The sequence below is a fragment of the Chelon labrosus genome, assembly GCF_963514085.1.
Source record: "Chelon labrosus genome assembly, chromosome: 23".
NCBI lineage: Eukaryota > Metazoa > Chordata > Actinopteri > Mugiliformes > Mugilidae > Chelon > Chelon labrosus.
This window is the reverse complement of record NC_140356.1, coordinates 12,938,873-12,955,201: the sequence shown is the minus strand read 5'-3', so window position 1 is coordinate 12,955,201 and position 16,329 is coordinate 12,938,873. Positions and strand designations below refer to the sequence as shown.

At 43.1% G+C, this 16,329-nt stretch overlaps 1 protein-coding gene across 1 annotated transcript in view; it reads left to right on the top strand.

The window, feature by feature from the left end:
- Positions 1–2,503: 2,503 nt before the first annotated feature.
- Positions 2,504–16,329, top strand: part of plxna4 (plexin A4) — a 207,358-nt gene continuing 193,532 nt past the window's right edge. The window contains exon 1 of the mRNA XM_084573806.1: positions 2,504–2,677. The gene's annotated coding sequence lies outside the window, so the exon portion shown is untranslated. The remainder of the gene's footprint in view (positions 2,678–16,329) is intronic.

Genomic DNA, 16,329 nt, shown 5'->3' with positions numbered 1-16,329 from the left:
CTGCGGTCCTATGGGTTAAGGTGGATGGGGGTGGGGGTGCCTGTTCTGGTCTAGATGTGTGGTACATGTCTAAGTAACATCCACACAAATTCCAGGTCCAAACGTTTCCCAGCAGAACATTGTATAGTCACAAGATGGTCAATGTCATTTACTCCACCTGTCAGTGGTCATAATGTTATGCCTGATCGTTATATATAAAAAGCTTTTTGCCTTTCAGTCATTGCTAATCTACTTACTCTGCAACTGGGAAGTGTTACACGCGTAAACCGGACGAATGCGCTCAGGTGCGCGAGATTGCAGTCACGTGACGCCAAGCCGGAGTTAATTAGTAGGACCAAGACTCTGCCTGTTTGTTTACAATCACAAATACACGTTATTTACGTTAGCTGGGGTTAAAAAAAACAGCTCTTAAATATATTCGAACGCCGGAGTCTATTTTTTTGCATGCAGTTCAAGAAAATAATGGAGGTAAGTGACTTTTCTTTCAAATATTTGACGTTTTTCGGGTTGTTTTTGTGCGCAGTCGGCAACTCCGAGGCCCTTTCCTTCGCATTTAGCTTAAAAACGAATTATCTGTGTTACGTTGTTGCTGTTTGTGGTTTGAACTGTGTTTTAACGCAACATTTTGGCCCCTCTCATATAGTTTGACTGCTATTAGACGGTCTCTTCTGTTTAATTTTGACCTCACATTTGGTCAGTGTTTTGTTGTGTTCATATTGTACTAACATTAGTATGCTATATATCCTTATAATGCAGCAGTTGCTATATTTGTGGCATATTATGGCTTGTATAGCAGCCCTGGTAAAATACTGTATTTACAAGTTGAAGTGAACATAATTGGTCAGAGACAGCACTGCAGCACTTTGCCTTAGTTTGTATTTTGTGAGTGGCTGTGAAGTTTCTTCGGCCTGTAGGTGGGGCTCTGATGCAGTGTTTCAAAGCAGAGGACCCCTCTGTTAGTGAGAGCAGGGAGGGAGGGAGGAAAGGAGGGAGAGGATGCTGCTGCTGCTGCAGCAGGCAAAGTACCTCTCCAAAGACCACCAAGCGCACACTACATAGACATGAACATGGATTAAACGGCCACTGGAGTTATTTCCTTTTTCACCACTTACTTGTCTTCCTTGAGCTCATTTGTCAAGGCCACAAATCTTGCACCATTTCATTGACTATTTAATTACTAATATGACAAATCAGCAGGAGTCATTTTGGAAATCTGACTAAAAAAAAAAAATCTCAGTAGTACATGTAGCCATATTGTGATGCTGTCAATAGTCTTTATAAGAAGATAAGAAGGCTAATATATGAAAAATGAGCCATTATCCCTGCACCCCCACACTGCTTATTTCGTTAAAGACATGATTACATAATTAGGCTTTTAGAATATTAATTGCTTAAAATGTATTGTGGGGAGGATACACTCCTCAGGCATGTTAAGGGATCATCAGTGAACAGGGGGGGGGGAAGCAGATTCTAATCCCCTACAACTATGCAAGGGTCGTAATTATGTTGCTGTGTTGCCTAATCTCTACTGTCTTTAAATGATCCTGCGATTGGGTATTCAAATCCGATGATCTGATCATTTCACCCCGGTATTGTAGCGCATTTGTGTAAATTCCCCTTTGGCATTGCCAAATCCCATTCTCAACGGGATGAATGCATTACATAAAGCTTCTCCTGGCTGCAGGACCCGTACCTCACTGTAAAAACGTCTATTTAATCCCATAGATATTGTGTCATTTTCTTAGTTTTGGCACAAAATAAAATACATTTCATTTGAACTTTTAAAATATTGCTCCTCTGCGCCTTAAAAACGCTGACACTAATCATGCAACTCCACTAGTATTGACACTTGAACAGCCCTATCATAAACATGATCATGTCGATTATCATAAATGTCTTTTTGAGATCACTGGTGCACAGTAAGCCTCTTTAAGGTAGTTGCCAGGGACTTAAAATGTAACCCAAACCAAATCCCCCCCCTCCTCCTGTCCGAGTTGTTACTGCGGGCGGCACAGGAAGCAGGGTGGAAAGCAGTCGCCTTTTACAGTGGGTGAAGCTCCATGTCGGTCCCTCCCGGCTTGACGATCCGCTGTGAAGCTGCAAACTCCTAGGCAGCGTGCCTCCCTCTCTGTCCGTCCTTCCTGCACTCCCCCCTCTCTCTCTCACTCTCTCTCTCTCCCCCTCTCTCTCTCTCGCTCCTTCGCACTTCGCTGCAGCACCCTCAGCACCTCAGTTGAGCAGGAGCACCGCACTGAGTCACATCTATACACACACGCACACAGACACACACATACGCACCTACACGCACACAAGCACAGCCTCCTGCGGTATCCCATACGGCGCAGCGGCTTTTCCAACGGCATACCAAGTGCGTCCTCGCCGGGAGATGGGAGGCGCGGCTCCCGGGTCTCAGAGCACTCAGAGCGGCTTAGTAGAGTCCTGCTGATCGGAGATGCTGCTGGAAGTCTGCTGCTATTTCTTTCACCCGTGCAGGAATCGCCCTCCAACTGCACCTCTACCGGGGATTTAAAGTGGACAAGCCGTTTGATCAGGATATAACATTATTCTAAGCATTTTTTGGGGGGGGAGTAAAAGGAGTTGGGATTGCTCTGGACGTGCCTCTTATCCGCAGTGTCGATGCGACTGCGGCTGTGAATGATATCTGCATAGATTACAGGTAAGGAGAGGGGCTTGTCACTGCGTTAGTTGTCACAACCAGGACTGTTCTTTTTAGTGTGCTTTGGTGCCATTTTAGCAGGATTTGAGGTGTGAGGTTGCCACTGCACCAGCCAGGTGACGAGAGGCGTGTTGCACCTGTCCCTCGCTGCGCCATGCCCGCTCTGCGCACTCCGGCGATCGGGCGGGTTTTCTTCCGAACCTGCCCATTTGGATCGTTTAACTAGCCCCGCGGAGAACTGCAGGAAATAATAACGACCTGCTGTTTTTTTCTCAACTTGGGACCTGAGACTGACCGGATTCCCTCCGTTTCTTGCTTCATCTCATTCGTGCCCTTCACCACACGTGAGCCAGAGTGAGCTGCATGCCCAAATTGTGTTCCTCATGCAGCATCAAACTCTAAAGATTTGCCGGGGTTTCCGGGTCAGAGTCTGTGTATGCAAGGATGAAAGCAATGCGTACGTTTACCCTTAGTGGCGTTTAGACTCGTTTATGAGTTTAACTCGGATTTCAGTTGTGCCTCGGCTCTAAATTATGGAAATGGTTAAAACTACGATATTATTACGCATGGGTTTGTCACAATGCTGCTTAGCAACTGAAATCCAGCGTCACATTAAGATTTAGAGATTTGTGGGAACATGTTATCATTAAAAACACAGCGTAGTGGTTTAAAAAACTTATTTAATCGTTTTCTTTGTGGAGCAGTCCCCTGCGTATTTAGTGATCCTGACCTTTTTGGAGCCTGAAACTGTTCAAGCATACTGAACTTTTTCTACACGCGGCTTCACAGCTAAAAAAATCTCCGCGCTGCTGATCTGATGTGTAACCCATGTTTTTATTATTCATTATGTGGCTGCACACATAGCACGTTATAAGAGTTGCTGTGCCAACTGTGTCGGGAAACTCGCGTTGATGCAAAATTAACCCTGACACGTCTTCTCCCTGTGCGGCTTCCACGATCGCTGGGATGTGGCAGTCTGGCTCAGAGCTGCTGAACTTGACCGATGTGGCTCACACAGATCTCCGTAGGTAGGAAGGGCTTGACTTTAGAGACCATGTACTCTTAGAAAACACTGCAATGTTGCGACAGGGTTGTGGTCTCTGTTGTAGGCTGCTGAGTTTGGTGTGACTTCACCTTAATTTTATAGTAATATACCTTTATGATCACACAATAATTTAGATTTTCCTGACAAATATTTGCTCAGATGTTGCACTAAAGAGCAGAAGAGTTTCAGATTTATTTATTTATTTTTGTTTTGTTTTTGCACCCAGAGTTTATTGACTTAAATCATATTAAAGACTTTTTTATTGAGTATCTTGTCTGTAAATGTTTTCAGAATAGTGATTGAACAGATTTAAACGCTTCACTCACAGGGCTTTCTGTCATGCTGCCAAACAAACTTGATGGCTTTTATTGACTAAGACAGTTTGAAAGCATTTGATAAAATTCATAGATCACAGTAGAGTTGCGCCCCGATAGCGTATGTCAAGATGATTGGCTTTTTTAAAATTTATTTATTTTTCTCAATGCTTACAGTTTAAGAAAGTCAGCACTGTCGTAAAACGATGCGTTTGGTTCTGTAAGCAGTATCTTACTTTATGGACACATTGGCCTTTGTCTGCTTTATGGATGTACAAGGTTAATCACACCCTTTGGCTCAGCGGAGCTCAGGGTCATTTCCTGGCATTTGTGTCATCTACACTTGAATGGGAACGTTTGTTGAAGACTGAGCTGATTTCTAGAGATTTGAGCACGGAGCATAACGGCGCAGGCTCTTTTTTTAACATGCCGTATCTACAGCTGTGTAGTATGGTGTAGGTCTATGACTCCAAATACAGCTTTTGACATTCACCCCCCCCACCCCTGTCTCTCGCCTTCTCTCTTCTTCCTCTCCTCCCTTCCTCCCACCCCGTGTCCATAAAGCAGTTGCTCCAGCAAATGCAAAGTGCAGCTTCCTAGTACAGCAGTCGCACTGAGCCGCTCCACCGACGTCTCCCTCACTCTGTCCACCTGCACTCTAGACTCAATGCATCAATTCAGCGTTGCCCCTCCAGTCCATGTTAGATACTTAATACGAAACCTTGTGATGTTGTGGTTTCACGAATATCTCACAAGATACCAATTATATGTTCCCAGTTGTAAGTGTAGCGTGCTCTACACAAAGTATGTAAGACTTGTGTGGTGCACAGTCAACAGAGCGTGGCTGAAGGGACGAGGCTATATGCAGGAAAATCCATGAGGGGCAGTGTGGTTCACAGGCTGGTGCAGTGGATTCATTGATCCCACATACTCACATTATCTGCTGTTAGATCATTGATCAGATGATGCATATTCAGTAATCATTAGCACATATGTGAAAATTTCAAATTTATAAAATAATTGTTCATCAGATTTAGGACATATGTTTCAATGTGTTGGGAAAAAATTCTATATTATTGGATTTTATGCTTTTTGCTTTGATGATGAGGTCAAAGTGTCTTTAGTGCAGACTGCTTTTCTGTAGCTCTGTGATTGTGACTGGCTGACTGCATGTTTTTACTTGTGAACTCATACTCTGTGTGTGTTCTGTAGCTGTCAAGGTCTAAAGGGAAAAATATTTTGTCCCTGAGCAGTGATTTGATAATCCCAACTCGTTTATGTTTTGCATCCTTGTCCTTTCAACCAAATTCCAGCTCAGTACTAAACTCCTAAAGGCGCTCAGAGCTCTTGGCACTACTCATTCTCCCTTCCTCCCTCTCCCCGTGTGCGCTGTCCATCAAGGCCTGCCTATAGGAATTGGAACAGCAGCCTTTATCGGCCTGTAAGCACCTCACATTGACATACAACCCCCTGTCTGTCGGCCAATGTTACGGCTACAAGGTTGGTGTTTGGACCCGGAGAGCGCGGCCTTGTCAATATTATGGCTTGCTAATGGATAAACTCTCACTCTAGCTTTGGCAGTAAAGACATTGATTACATTTTGGGGCGGCGCACTTACAAGAACGAGCGCCATAGGAAAAATCTTTGCACCGTCTTCATGTTAACAGGGAGACTGAAGAAATATGAATGGGAAAATTCTCCGTGGCGATAGAAATGCCCGGTAGCCGCGTAGGCAAGACTCAGCGGAAGTGTGTTTGTATGTCTGTGTGTGGGTGTGAATGATGCATCTGTGACTGGCCCCTGTACGAATACTTGGGTCACAGAGACGTATCGTCATGTCAGACTGAATGATGTGTCTGTGAATTGGACCTGAATGGAGCTCTCTGTTTGTTCTCATTCTCTCTTTCTCCCTCTGTCTCCCTCTCTCCGTCTTTCTCTCTTCCTCTCTCACTCATACTCACTTACACCCCTCTGGGCTGTGACAGGGCTACCAGACACAGGCTAGTTTCCAATTAGACTGCCTCCTCTCTCACGCCACCAAACACCACAGAGGAGGCTGCAAGTCATATTTCCGCGTCACCAACTGTTCTGCCTGCCCACCATAATCTGTCTCCCATATTTTAAGAGACACATGATTCTTAAACAATGGCTTTTACTAATTCTTTTTTTCTTGGTTTGTTTGGAGAGCAGTAACGCTTTTAAATTAACATTTACCTGCTGCAAAAATCTCTTTTTGTTATCTCCTCTGTATGACATGACCTTAGAGCAAGCTTAATGTTGCTGTGCAGTGTGAAATTGTGTTTTAGTTGACACTCAAAAAGATGGTATCTCTGACTAATGGCTCGACGGTCTTGATCTAAATTCCAATTTGGGTGGAGGAGTCTATGCTGCGTTAAGATAATAATTGCTTACAAGTAACTAATTAACCCTTTTGTTGTGCACAAGCAGAGCTGCATATTGATGTCTGCCACAACAATGACAGCAGAGTGAAGTGAAGATCTCCAAACAATAGGCGTTGTGAATTCTACGGGGAGAAATCAATACATGTCACGGCGTCCAGTATAATGAGAACCTTTGTTCTTCTCTGAATAGTTTAGTCAGCATGTGCCGGGAAGAGAGGATGTATGTAAACGCATAAATGTGCGCACTTACAGTATCCTGCCGTTCACAAGTTATGCTTTCTATCTCGGCCACGGAGTCCTATTAAGCTGTCACATGCCTTTATAATGGGGCCCAATACATGTACATGCTATATCACAGTTGCACCACTTTTATTTTCTCCCTCCAGCCTTCTCTCATGCTTCCTTTCATCTTATTACTCAGTCCTTCTCTCTCTCTTACGGTTTCTGCCTCCAGCACTCTCCTCCCATATCTTTCTGCCTCACTCTAAGCTGCCTAGCACATAACTTTATCTGCATGAGTTTGTATGTGTGTGTTGGGGGGTGGGGTGGATATAAAAAAATAAATAAAAATGCAGACTGTTGTGACATTGGAATGACCTATGAGGAAGGATATAAACTGAGCGGGATGTTGTTTAAGATGGGAATCTGGGAGACGTGGAGAGGCACCAACATATCCGTGGGTTTGCCAGACTGCTCCTTTTGATAAGACCATATTAAGCGTTTCTCCCAGGTCTCTATGATTCATATGGAGCCGTGAGTCTGATGTATAAACAGCTCTCTTTGATGCAGCGGCAGATGACACGCTGTGGCATATTGGCTCTTATGCTGGTGTGTGCCAAGTCGAGCATGACAAGCAGTAAATTAGTTTTGTTTCAGATGCATGAAATGATGAGAAAATTGCAGACGGTCTTAGGGCATTTTATTTGCCTGCCGCTTTCTCTCATTTGCTCCTTCGCCGACGCCTTAAGTCCACGCAAGGATTATGCTCCTAATTCTGTTTTCATCCTGCCTGTCGCAAAAGAGGCAAGGGCACGCATGCTTAAGTATGCATGCATGCGTGCACACATGTTCGATTAATCCATATCAGACAATGCTGTCTGTATTTTTATGCTTTGCAATTCATCCCGCAGGCGTCTTTCTGTGCAGGCAGATCCCCCTTTTAACCTCTGGGTATTTTCTCATCGCTTTAATGTCACTTGCAAGATCTTTTCAAGTGAGCTTGTTGCGAGAAACTGTGTTATAATTGTATATGAGCATGCAGTTCTTATGTGTCACAACATTTGTGAGTCTAGACTTCAGCCTCTTGAGCAGCGAGGCTTGCAGTGTTGTCAGCTTGTAGTCATGGAGGTTTGCAGTAGCATGTTTGCTCTTGACATGCCACTCCTGCCCCAACTCTCCCTGAACTGTTGCTTGAGCTCTGCTTTGACCCTAATGAGCGCTGCTCCTTTGGAAAAGTTGAACTTGTTTCAGCTTGAAAAGAGGATCAGTGCTTGCGGCAATAGGTGCTAAAAGAGGTCAGTGGCTTCTTTTGGGATGTGAGCACTCAATGCACCACCTCTCTTCAGAAATAATAAGAAAACACTGCCAGCCTTACTCTCAGGGTTTTGGTAGATGCAATTACAAAGCTTCTTTTAGACTTTAGAGTGTTTTGTCAGGGTGCACTGTGACTATCTCTAAAATTACCATCTAAAATGATTGCGGTTATTTAAAATAGCTCTCACTTACTAAGGTATAGTGTTGCTATGATTGACAGACCCCAGTAGGAATGGAGAGCCACAGTAAAGTGAACTGAGAATAATATTGCTACACTTGATAACTATATTTTCACAGTATAATATAGTTTCCTAGCAGGAGGGACCCTTTGTTGGGATGACCAGAGGATTTAAAGCTAATGATATGTCTCACAAGTCTTGTCACCCCCACACATTCTCTGTTCTTGTACCCGCTCTCTCACTTCCTGTCTGCTCTCGGTGTCAGTGGTGTCAGGGGGCATCAGTATGCAGCGTTACCACAGTAATTGTGAAACAGCGGGTTCACGGAGGACCCCTGCTGCTGTATAGCCAGAAGGCAGTGGGGTGGAGGGAGGCTCTACTTTACAGTAATACCCTCCCTGCATTCGCCCTACCTTCTCCTTTCTCCCACCTCCCCACAGGACATATCATGGTCTAGCAGCATAACGTTAGGGATGTTACAGAGAGACTTAACAAGGCTTACACAGGGTTTTTCTGTTATTCTCTCTGTGTGCTACCCGCTTTTGAGTTTGGGATTTTGCCTTTCTTGAGTATATTCTTTCTTTTGCTGATGGGATTTGGGATGGTTTGTGTCTGTGCAAATGCAGTAATTGACTCTTAGCCAAGGACCAACACTCGCCAGCGACTGTGAAGAAATTTGTTTCTCTCACGGAATAAAACATGTTTCATTTGTTATTCCGTTAAGCCTCGGACATTCATCACTGTTGTATTGATCGGTGTGATTAAAGTTGCCGGGAAAAGTGGTGACTGCACTGGAACGTGAAAGTTTTGACTGGTGAATCATCATCAGTCTGCTTATTCTGCAGGTGTGTGACTGACGCATATTTGGCTCGTGTCACCCCGTTCTCACTCCCTCCCTTCTTTTGTGTTGATCGGTAGGATTGACGATCGCATTTACTGAAAACTTGCTGCGTTCTGCTTCTCAAGCTTGCTTTCCCGTTCGGCTCGGTGTAGGGAGGTCCTATTAAATCTTTCCACTATAATGACACGCGCCGTCCTTACCTACCCACCCACACACCTAACTGTGTTCCTATGGCAACATGGTTTGTCAACCGAGAACCCCTCGAAAGAAATCGTCCTCACGGCTGTGCTTGCCTTGAAAAATAGCAGGAGGCACTAAAGAGACGTGAACGGTTGATACAGTGATGGACATTTGACCTTTCATTTGACGGCAACTAGACTTCACTATTACCACTTCCATCTGAAGTGGGGGGGATATCACTGATATTTGTTGACATTCTCAGCCCTGGTGATTGTCGGTTTGATGTTGTCGGATCTAAACGTCTTTATTTGAAGACAACATCGGCATATGAGTGCATCAGTGAAGGCTGAGAAACGTCTCCCAAGATTAAGATACTCAAAAGTCCCAAACGTAAACCCATACAATCATAGCATACGAAGAAAAGCTAAAACCAGTGATGCATTTTTGTTTGATGTGTTAATTTCATACATTTATTAATTAAACATTTGCATCAGAATTAATGGAGATTATTTTAAATGAAGCGTTTTTTTTGCAGGATGTGTTCGTGCATTAAGTTTTATAGGAAGCTTGTCAGTACAGAACACACAACTCCTTCAGGCACCTCCCACACGGAGCACTGGGAGATACTGTAGACATCAGCGCTGCTCAAATCCCCAGGTGACAAACTAGAACAGGAAAGGTTAGTCACTTTGTTGTATGGCATCAAGCAATTTTCCCCACTCACTTTTTCCTGTGTTGATTCACAAAAAAGGCCGTCCTCTCTCTCGGAGTCTACAAACGTAGCTGTGGAGAAAGCACAAGGTTTTCATCCCTCCCCTTTCTTTTGGTCCATCCGTTCTGCATTGTCATGGCAGTCCTTCCAGCTGAGCTATGATTGGGTTGTTTTGGGCCCAACGGCAAATCTGGCAACCAGATAGTTATGTGGCGTGTGTGTATGTGTGTAAGTCAGTGTGAGTAAGAGGTTTTTCTTCATGTCCCTGGGACAAGCAATGCGATGAGGTAAAGCTTGCAGAAAATCAAAGTATAAAAATGTCCATGACAAACACTGGAGAGACGAATGTAAGGGAGGAAGGGAGCGAGGAAGAGAGAGAGAGAGAGAGAGAGGGGGGGGGGGGGGGGGGGAAATGCTGGATAACAATTTGCATCCTCTCACATGCCACTGTGAAGGATGGCTAGCTAGAAAGCTTGTCTGATGTGTTTATGCCAAAGGCTTTGAAGGATGAAGTTAAAGTCAGAAGGAAAGTTTGAGGGAGGGGCAGTGGAAAACCGTGTAATGGAGTGTAAACCTGCGTGGATTCAGTTTACCTCCCTCTTTGTTGTTTAAACTTCTAGCACACACACGATCTGAGCTGAAGCCTGTCACTATTTTATGTCAAATTAAAATTGTACTCGAACTGAACAGGCTCCAGGTCTGTTTTGTTAATGGCTGAGTGATGGTTATCTTTCAATGATCGGCCTAGAGAGGAACTTAAAGACCGGTAGCTATGTGTCGACATAACCTAATTTACATTGGCTGTTGGATTTGTAAACAGGCTCTGCCTCTGTAGACCAGCTCCTCCTCTGTGCTAAAGACCTGTGCTCAGCCCGTCGTCTTTTTTGGCAGCCAAACAAACCAGTTCCTGGCAAGTCAGTGTTTATGCTTTGTGAAACACTACCTGACTCTATGGATAGATTGAAAAAGAGAAGAAATATAGTACAAACAAAAATTGCTAAAGTAGAAACTTGATAGCGCAAGTGACACATCATTAGGCATAGGCACATCATTTTAAACTTGTTGACAGCTTTGTCTTTCTTAACCCTGCGTTAGCACACCCACCCAGTCCAGCAGCCAATAACAGCAAGTCTTGCAGCTTTACAAGACTGCTCAGGTTTCTACAGTGCCATCTGTTCATTTGGACATTGTGCAGTATATAAGTTGAAAACAAGTTAAGCCATGTTTCTGGGCAGATGTTGGTATAGAAAGCCAAAAGAATTTTGCGTTAGTCATGCCGCACACTGTTCATACACACATACCTGCTTAGACATCTAACTGATATTGAGTCAACTCAGAAACAAGAAAAGTTTAAACACTTAAATTGTTGTGACACAAAGAAAAACTCTCAATATTTCTAAGTATGGCGTAGAAAAGCCCACCAATGATATTTTGGAAAGTACTCGGTACACATTAACTTTATTATGAGCACTGCATCATGTTTTCAGACAACACTTGAATATTTATATTTATATTTACTGTACCGCTTAAATCTGTCCAAGAGCATCACCTCAGTTAATTAGTTTAGCAGGATGTGAATGTCCTCTTAGTGAGTGAACTACAGCACGGCAGAAGAAATAATTAGGTGCATGTATAGGCTGTTTTTTTGTCTCTGCATATCTCTACAGGCAGCAAAACTCTACAAAAGGTTTTGTGTTTTTTGTTATTTTGCATTTATACATATTCACCTTAATGTACATGCATCTGCTGCATGAATGACTCCCAGCAGTGCATCATTGGACTCATTAATTAAATCTTAGCATTGTCAACATTTCCATAACAAGACCAAATGAGTCTCTACCCAGTAATTATTGAAAATTATTGTCAGCTGCTGGAAATCACTACCTATGTTGGTTTTAGCAGAGTAGATAAATACATTCCTTCCTCGTTACATGGTCAGAGAATGGCGTATAAAGGGAGAGGAATGTTTTTGCATATGTGTGCACAGTAGTTTTGAATGTTTAGAAATAATTAGAATCGAGTGTGAACATGTTTAGTTTGCGCAGCATCTTAAATATCAGATTACTTAATCACCGCCATCTCCTATGGTAATGATTTCTCAATTTTACTTTGACCTTTTTAGGGAAATTACTCATCCACTTCTCCGCTTCTGCTCATTTATCACCCATTTGGTCCCTCTGTATGTAGTAGTAGTTGGTATATATAGCACTATTTGCTGAATGTGTTTTAAAATTGGGATGTCTCAGCAGCTGGAAGGGGGTATTTGACATATCCTGTCAAACTGCTCATTTTTCTGAGACCATTACGGTTGGGCTGCAAGTCTCTGCAGGTGTAGACGATGTTCTGTCTTCACTAGCATGTCCCACATTCTCCATCTTTCCTACATGGCCTATACCGAGGTAATTTAGAGTGGATAGACATGTGAACAGGATGACAGAGTATGACATGTACTTTTTCTAAGAGAAGAAACAACCAAGGACATATTTTTTCTTTCTAATACAGGTGGTTAAGAGCAAGACAGAGTTGAAGGTACATGAGAAATGAGACACGTGCACATATGACAGTGGATCAGTGTCCCTACCAGGCTGTAAAACTGTTTGTAGTTACATATACTGGGTGTAAAGTACAAACAACACCACGGGAATTGTTCAATTTGCTGATGACAATTTGTAAACTAATTCAGCTGATAATTTTAAAGGCTCTAGTTTGCACTGTTTTATTTTTTAATCATAATTTGTGGGTATCCTTGTTTCTTATGAGTTATAAATTAAAAATAGTATAGCCATTAAGATTTAATTAGTATTTTTGAGCTGAACTTTGATTGTCACATCCCAATAGCAGTGATTTACCGTTGGCTCGGTGAATAAACGGAGACTAAATCTGAATTACAGAAACAAACGAAATAACAGGTTCACTACAGGTCAGTCGACTGACCTCAGCTCCAGCTGTGCGTAATAAACCAGGAGCTGAGGTCTTAGAGACTTGTCTTCTCCTACGGATTATAAGGCAGCACAGTAATCCGTGCGCTTCGAGCAAACCAAATCATCCACTGCACTGATGAGGCTCACAGATGTGCATGGTGTTTCACTTTGCTGTGTTTGTATGTGTGTGTGTGATGGAATGAGACACAATAGGATGGATTAATATGACTATTTTTGTCCAGTAGTTTATTCCTTTTCCTCTGCGCTGATCTTAGCAAAGCACACTCTACCCGTACACATCTGGCTGCACATCCTCACACACCTGCTCAAACCAGAAAGACTCGAAGGATTGAAGGATCCGAGAAAAATTAAAGCAGCAGTTTATGGTTTTTCTTTTTTTTTTTTTATATATAATCACCATAAAGCCTTCTAAATTATCTAGCTTTCATGTCTAAGAACTTAATCTCAGAGGTTAAGTCTGTTTTAGCAGGAAGACAAGGAAAGCAGCGGCTACAGACTAATTCTTAAAAAAAAAACAAAAAGGATCTGAAAGATGAAACAGACAGAAACAGAAAGGTGGATAGGCATAAAAGAAAAGGATTCAAAAGTAACTGTCATGATGAAACATCTGAACTGGGGCAGGTGTGATCCTGTGCAGCAGCTAAGCCTGAATACCTGATTTAACCAGGTAGTGAAACAGTTATTTATATTTTTATTTCCTTCCTCTCACAAAAGCTGTAACCAGTGTTAAGAGCGGTTTGATCTCTGAGAGTAGAGGAAATGATAATGCAGTGACTTTCAGTTTTATGTTTCATGTCGGTGGAATGGTGACTACATCTGTCCTTAATTATTGTGACGTTAGTTAAACAATAGAAATGTCTGTTGTGCAAGACTGTGAGCCATTTGGCATTTCTGTGGTCTTCATCCCGCTATTGTGGCTACATTTTAAATTCATGGCATACACATTTGTTTTTTGTTTTTTTGTTTGGATTTTTGTCTTTCCATCATAGCAGTGTTTTCAGATGTTCTTCCCTCAAGGCACCACTACTCTCTGGGCTTGCCTCAACCTGGACTACACGTCCATCTTTCCCTTAAGATCTGAGCTTTTGTGAGTGAATGCTTTCAGTAGGTTTCCATGCTTTGCTATGAAACTTTTCCACAGCAGGTTTTTTGACATGTTATAACAGGCAAAATCAATGTTTTACTGGCATGGCTGAAAAGAGGCATCATGTTATTAGTGACACCTTGTTTTTTTTTTAATGTGAAGCACACATTCTCTCTTATTATGTAAACAGATTTTGCTTGCTTGCCACTTCTCACCATCTTCTGTGAGGCTTTGCCATCTCCCCATTACCATTACCTTCCGCTACATAAGCTGTTTATTATGACTGGAGGCCTAAAGTGTGCCATGTGCAAAATGAAGTGATATAATTCCTGATTTATTACGTGCTGTGGTGGCACTGACATCCTTGGGATGTTGCTGAGCGGGAGAGGCAGGGAAAGGGGAACGGGCAGAGGGAAAGACGTTTGGGGATGCCGTCTTTGCTGTAGGTTAAGGCTCACCACAACACAGTGACGCTTTAAAAGCTCACACCAAGACTTGTTAGTTGAACTGGATGTGTCTGTGTAAATGCATCTCTATTTCTTAATTACAGCCTACATATCTTGTGCATCTCTGAGCTGCAAATTCTTCTAAGCAGTTGGCGTACATTATGTTTATTGTTGTTGCTATAATAAGTTAAAGTTGGATGCTAATATTGGCCGCGCTGACGTAACAAACAGGAACTTGAGTTCAGATAGGCACAAGCACTTGCAGAAGGATTGTTGAGAAGCAGCAGCAGCAGCAGCAGCAGCAGTAGCAGCACAGCAAGCAAAGATGCTGCCTTGGAGGTAACAGCAAATCCGTTTCAGTCTCTTTCACCAAAACACACAAGGCGTTCACACACAGAGCACACTACGCTGGCGTGTTTGCCTCAGTGTTTCTCACACTGCAGCAAACTATCATTCCAGCTTCAAGCAAACTACGACTCATAATTAATTACTGTGGCAAGAGGAGAAAAAGGGGATACTGGAAACCGGAGATCAGACTTAAGAAGACGACGAGGGAGGCAAAAGACAGATTAAGAAAGAGGAGGGCAGAAATTTCACTCATAAAATAATAGAAGCTCAAGGAGGCGGAGGAGGAGGAGGAGGAGAAGAGGGGCATGGAAGGAAGGAGGGATGGATGGATGGAGAAGGAGAAGGGGAACGTGTTGGGACTTACGGTGGTGCCAGTCGGCAGCCAATGGAAGCGAGAGCTGATTTGTCTACACGGCCCTGCATTCCTGTCTGCTCGTTAGCGTGGGGAATAAGGGAATTGGAGGAGAGGGAGAGAGAGAAATGGAAAAAGAGAGGGAGAGAGCTAGAGGCTTTGAATTTGTTCTATGAAAGCAGCTGTCAGACAGCGCCTAGCAACACCATTTTAAGAAGGATTCTTGGCCGCATTTTTAGTAATTACAGGAAAATATCTCCTTTTGATTCCAAACAAGCTTATATGGCACAACATGGCCGTGACAATGGGGGCAGTTTGAGGGGTGATTGAGAAGATATCCTCTTTGTCATCGCAACATATGTCATCCATGTGTGCTTCCTATTAAATATAGATTAAAGGGAAATATTTAAGATGTGTTTTACTCGTCTCTTCCCCTCATTTGAAATTTCATGGCCCTGAAAACGGACGTCTTAGAAAGTAATGCTTTATCAAATTACTTTCCTAAATGTGTCAGAATTGTTCAGCAATGGGTAATCTGTATTTATACTAGACATTTGTTTAAACTGTTATTAAACACAAAGCTCTTCAATCATCAGCGTCCTTAACCTGATTTTTCCGATTTCCATCCATAATGCCCACTAATGAGTGGCTTCTGAATCATTTTTTGAGACTCAGACATCCTAATTAAATCCAGAACTTCATTAAGTTCACCCCTCTCTGGTCACTGCTCTGTGTCAAACCCGAGAGGCCCCTCCCATTCAGGAAGTCGGCCACACTGTATAACCCAATCAGGAAGAGGCGCTGAAGGCGAGCCAAGCCACTGGGCTCTTCAACAGTTCTAATGACATTAGAGCCTCTTGATCTGCACTGACGATAACACACTCCACCAATCTCAGTCTGCATCAGCACCCACCGCACAATGACCCAGCCCGAGCCAAGAATGTGCGCCGAGTTTATCAGTGTGTGCGTTTAGAGTGACCTGATTTTGGAACCAAGGACTGCTGGAGTGCTAATGCCACGGCTGATATCGTAACCGAAGACACAATGCACAGATTATTTCTGCACCAAAAAAAACAACAAAAAACACTCTTAAGGGACCTGAGCCTGAGCTTGCGTTTAGAAAAATGAGTGTGTTTGAACACCACACTGCTAAGGAGGATTTGAAAATCTCAGATGTGAAAGAGGGAAAGAGAGGGAGTGGCAAAAAATGAAAGAGATTGAGAGAGAAAAAGAAGGGATGGGCAGATGTCAGCTATTTCTCTAAAATCCAGAGG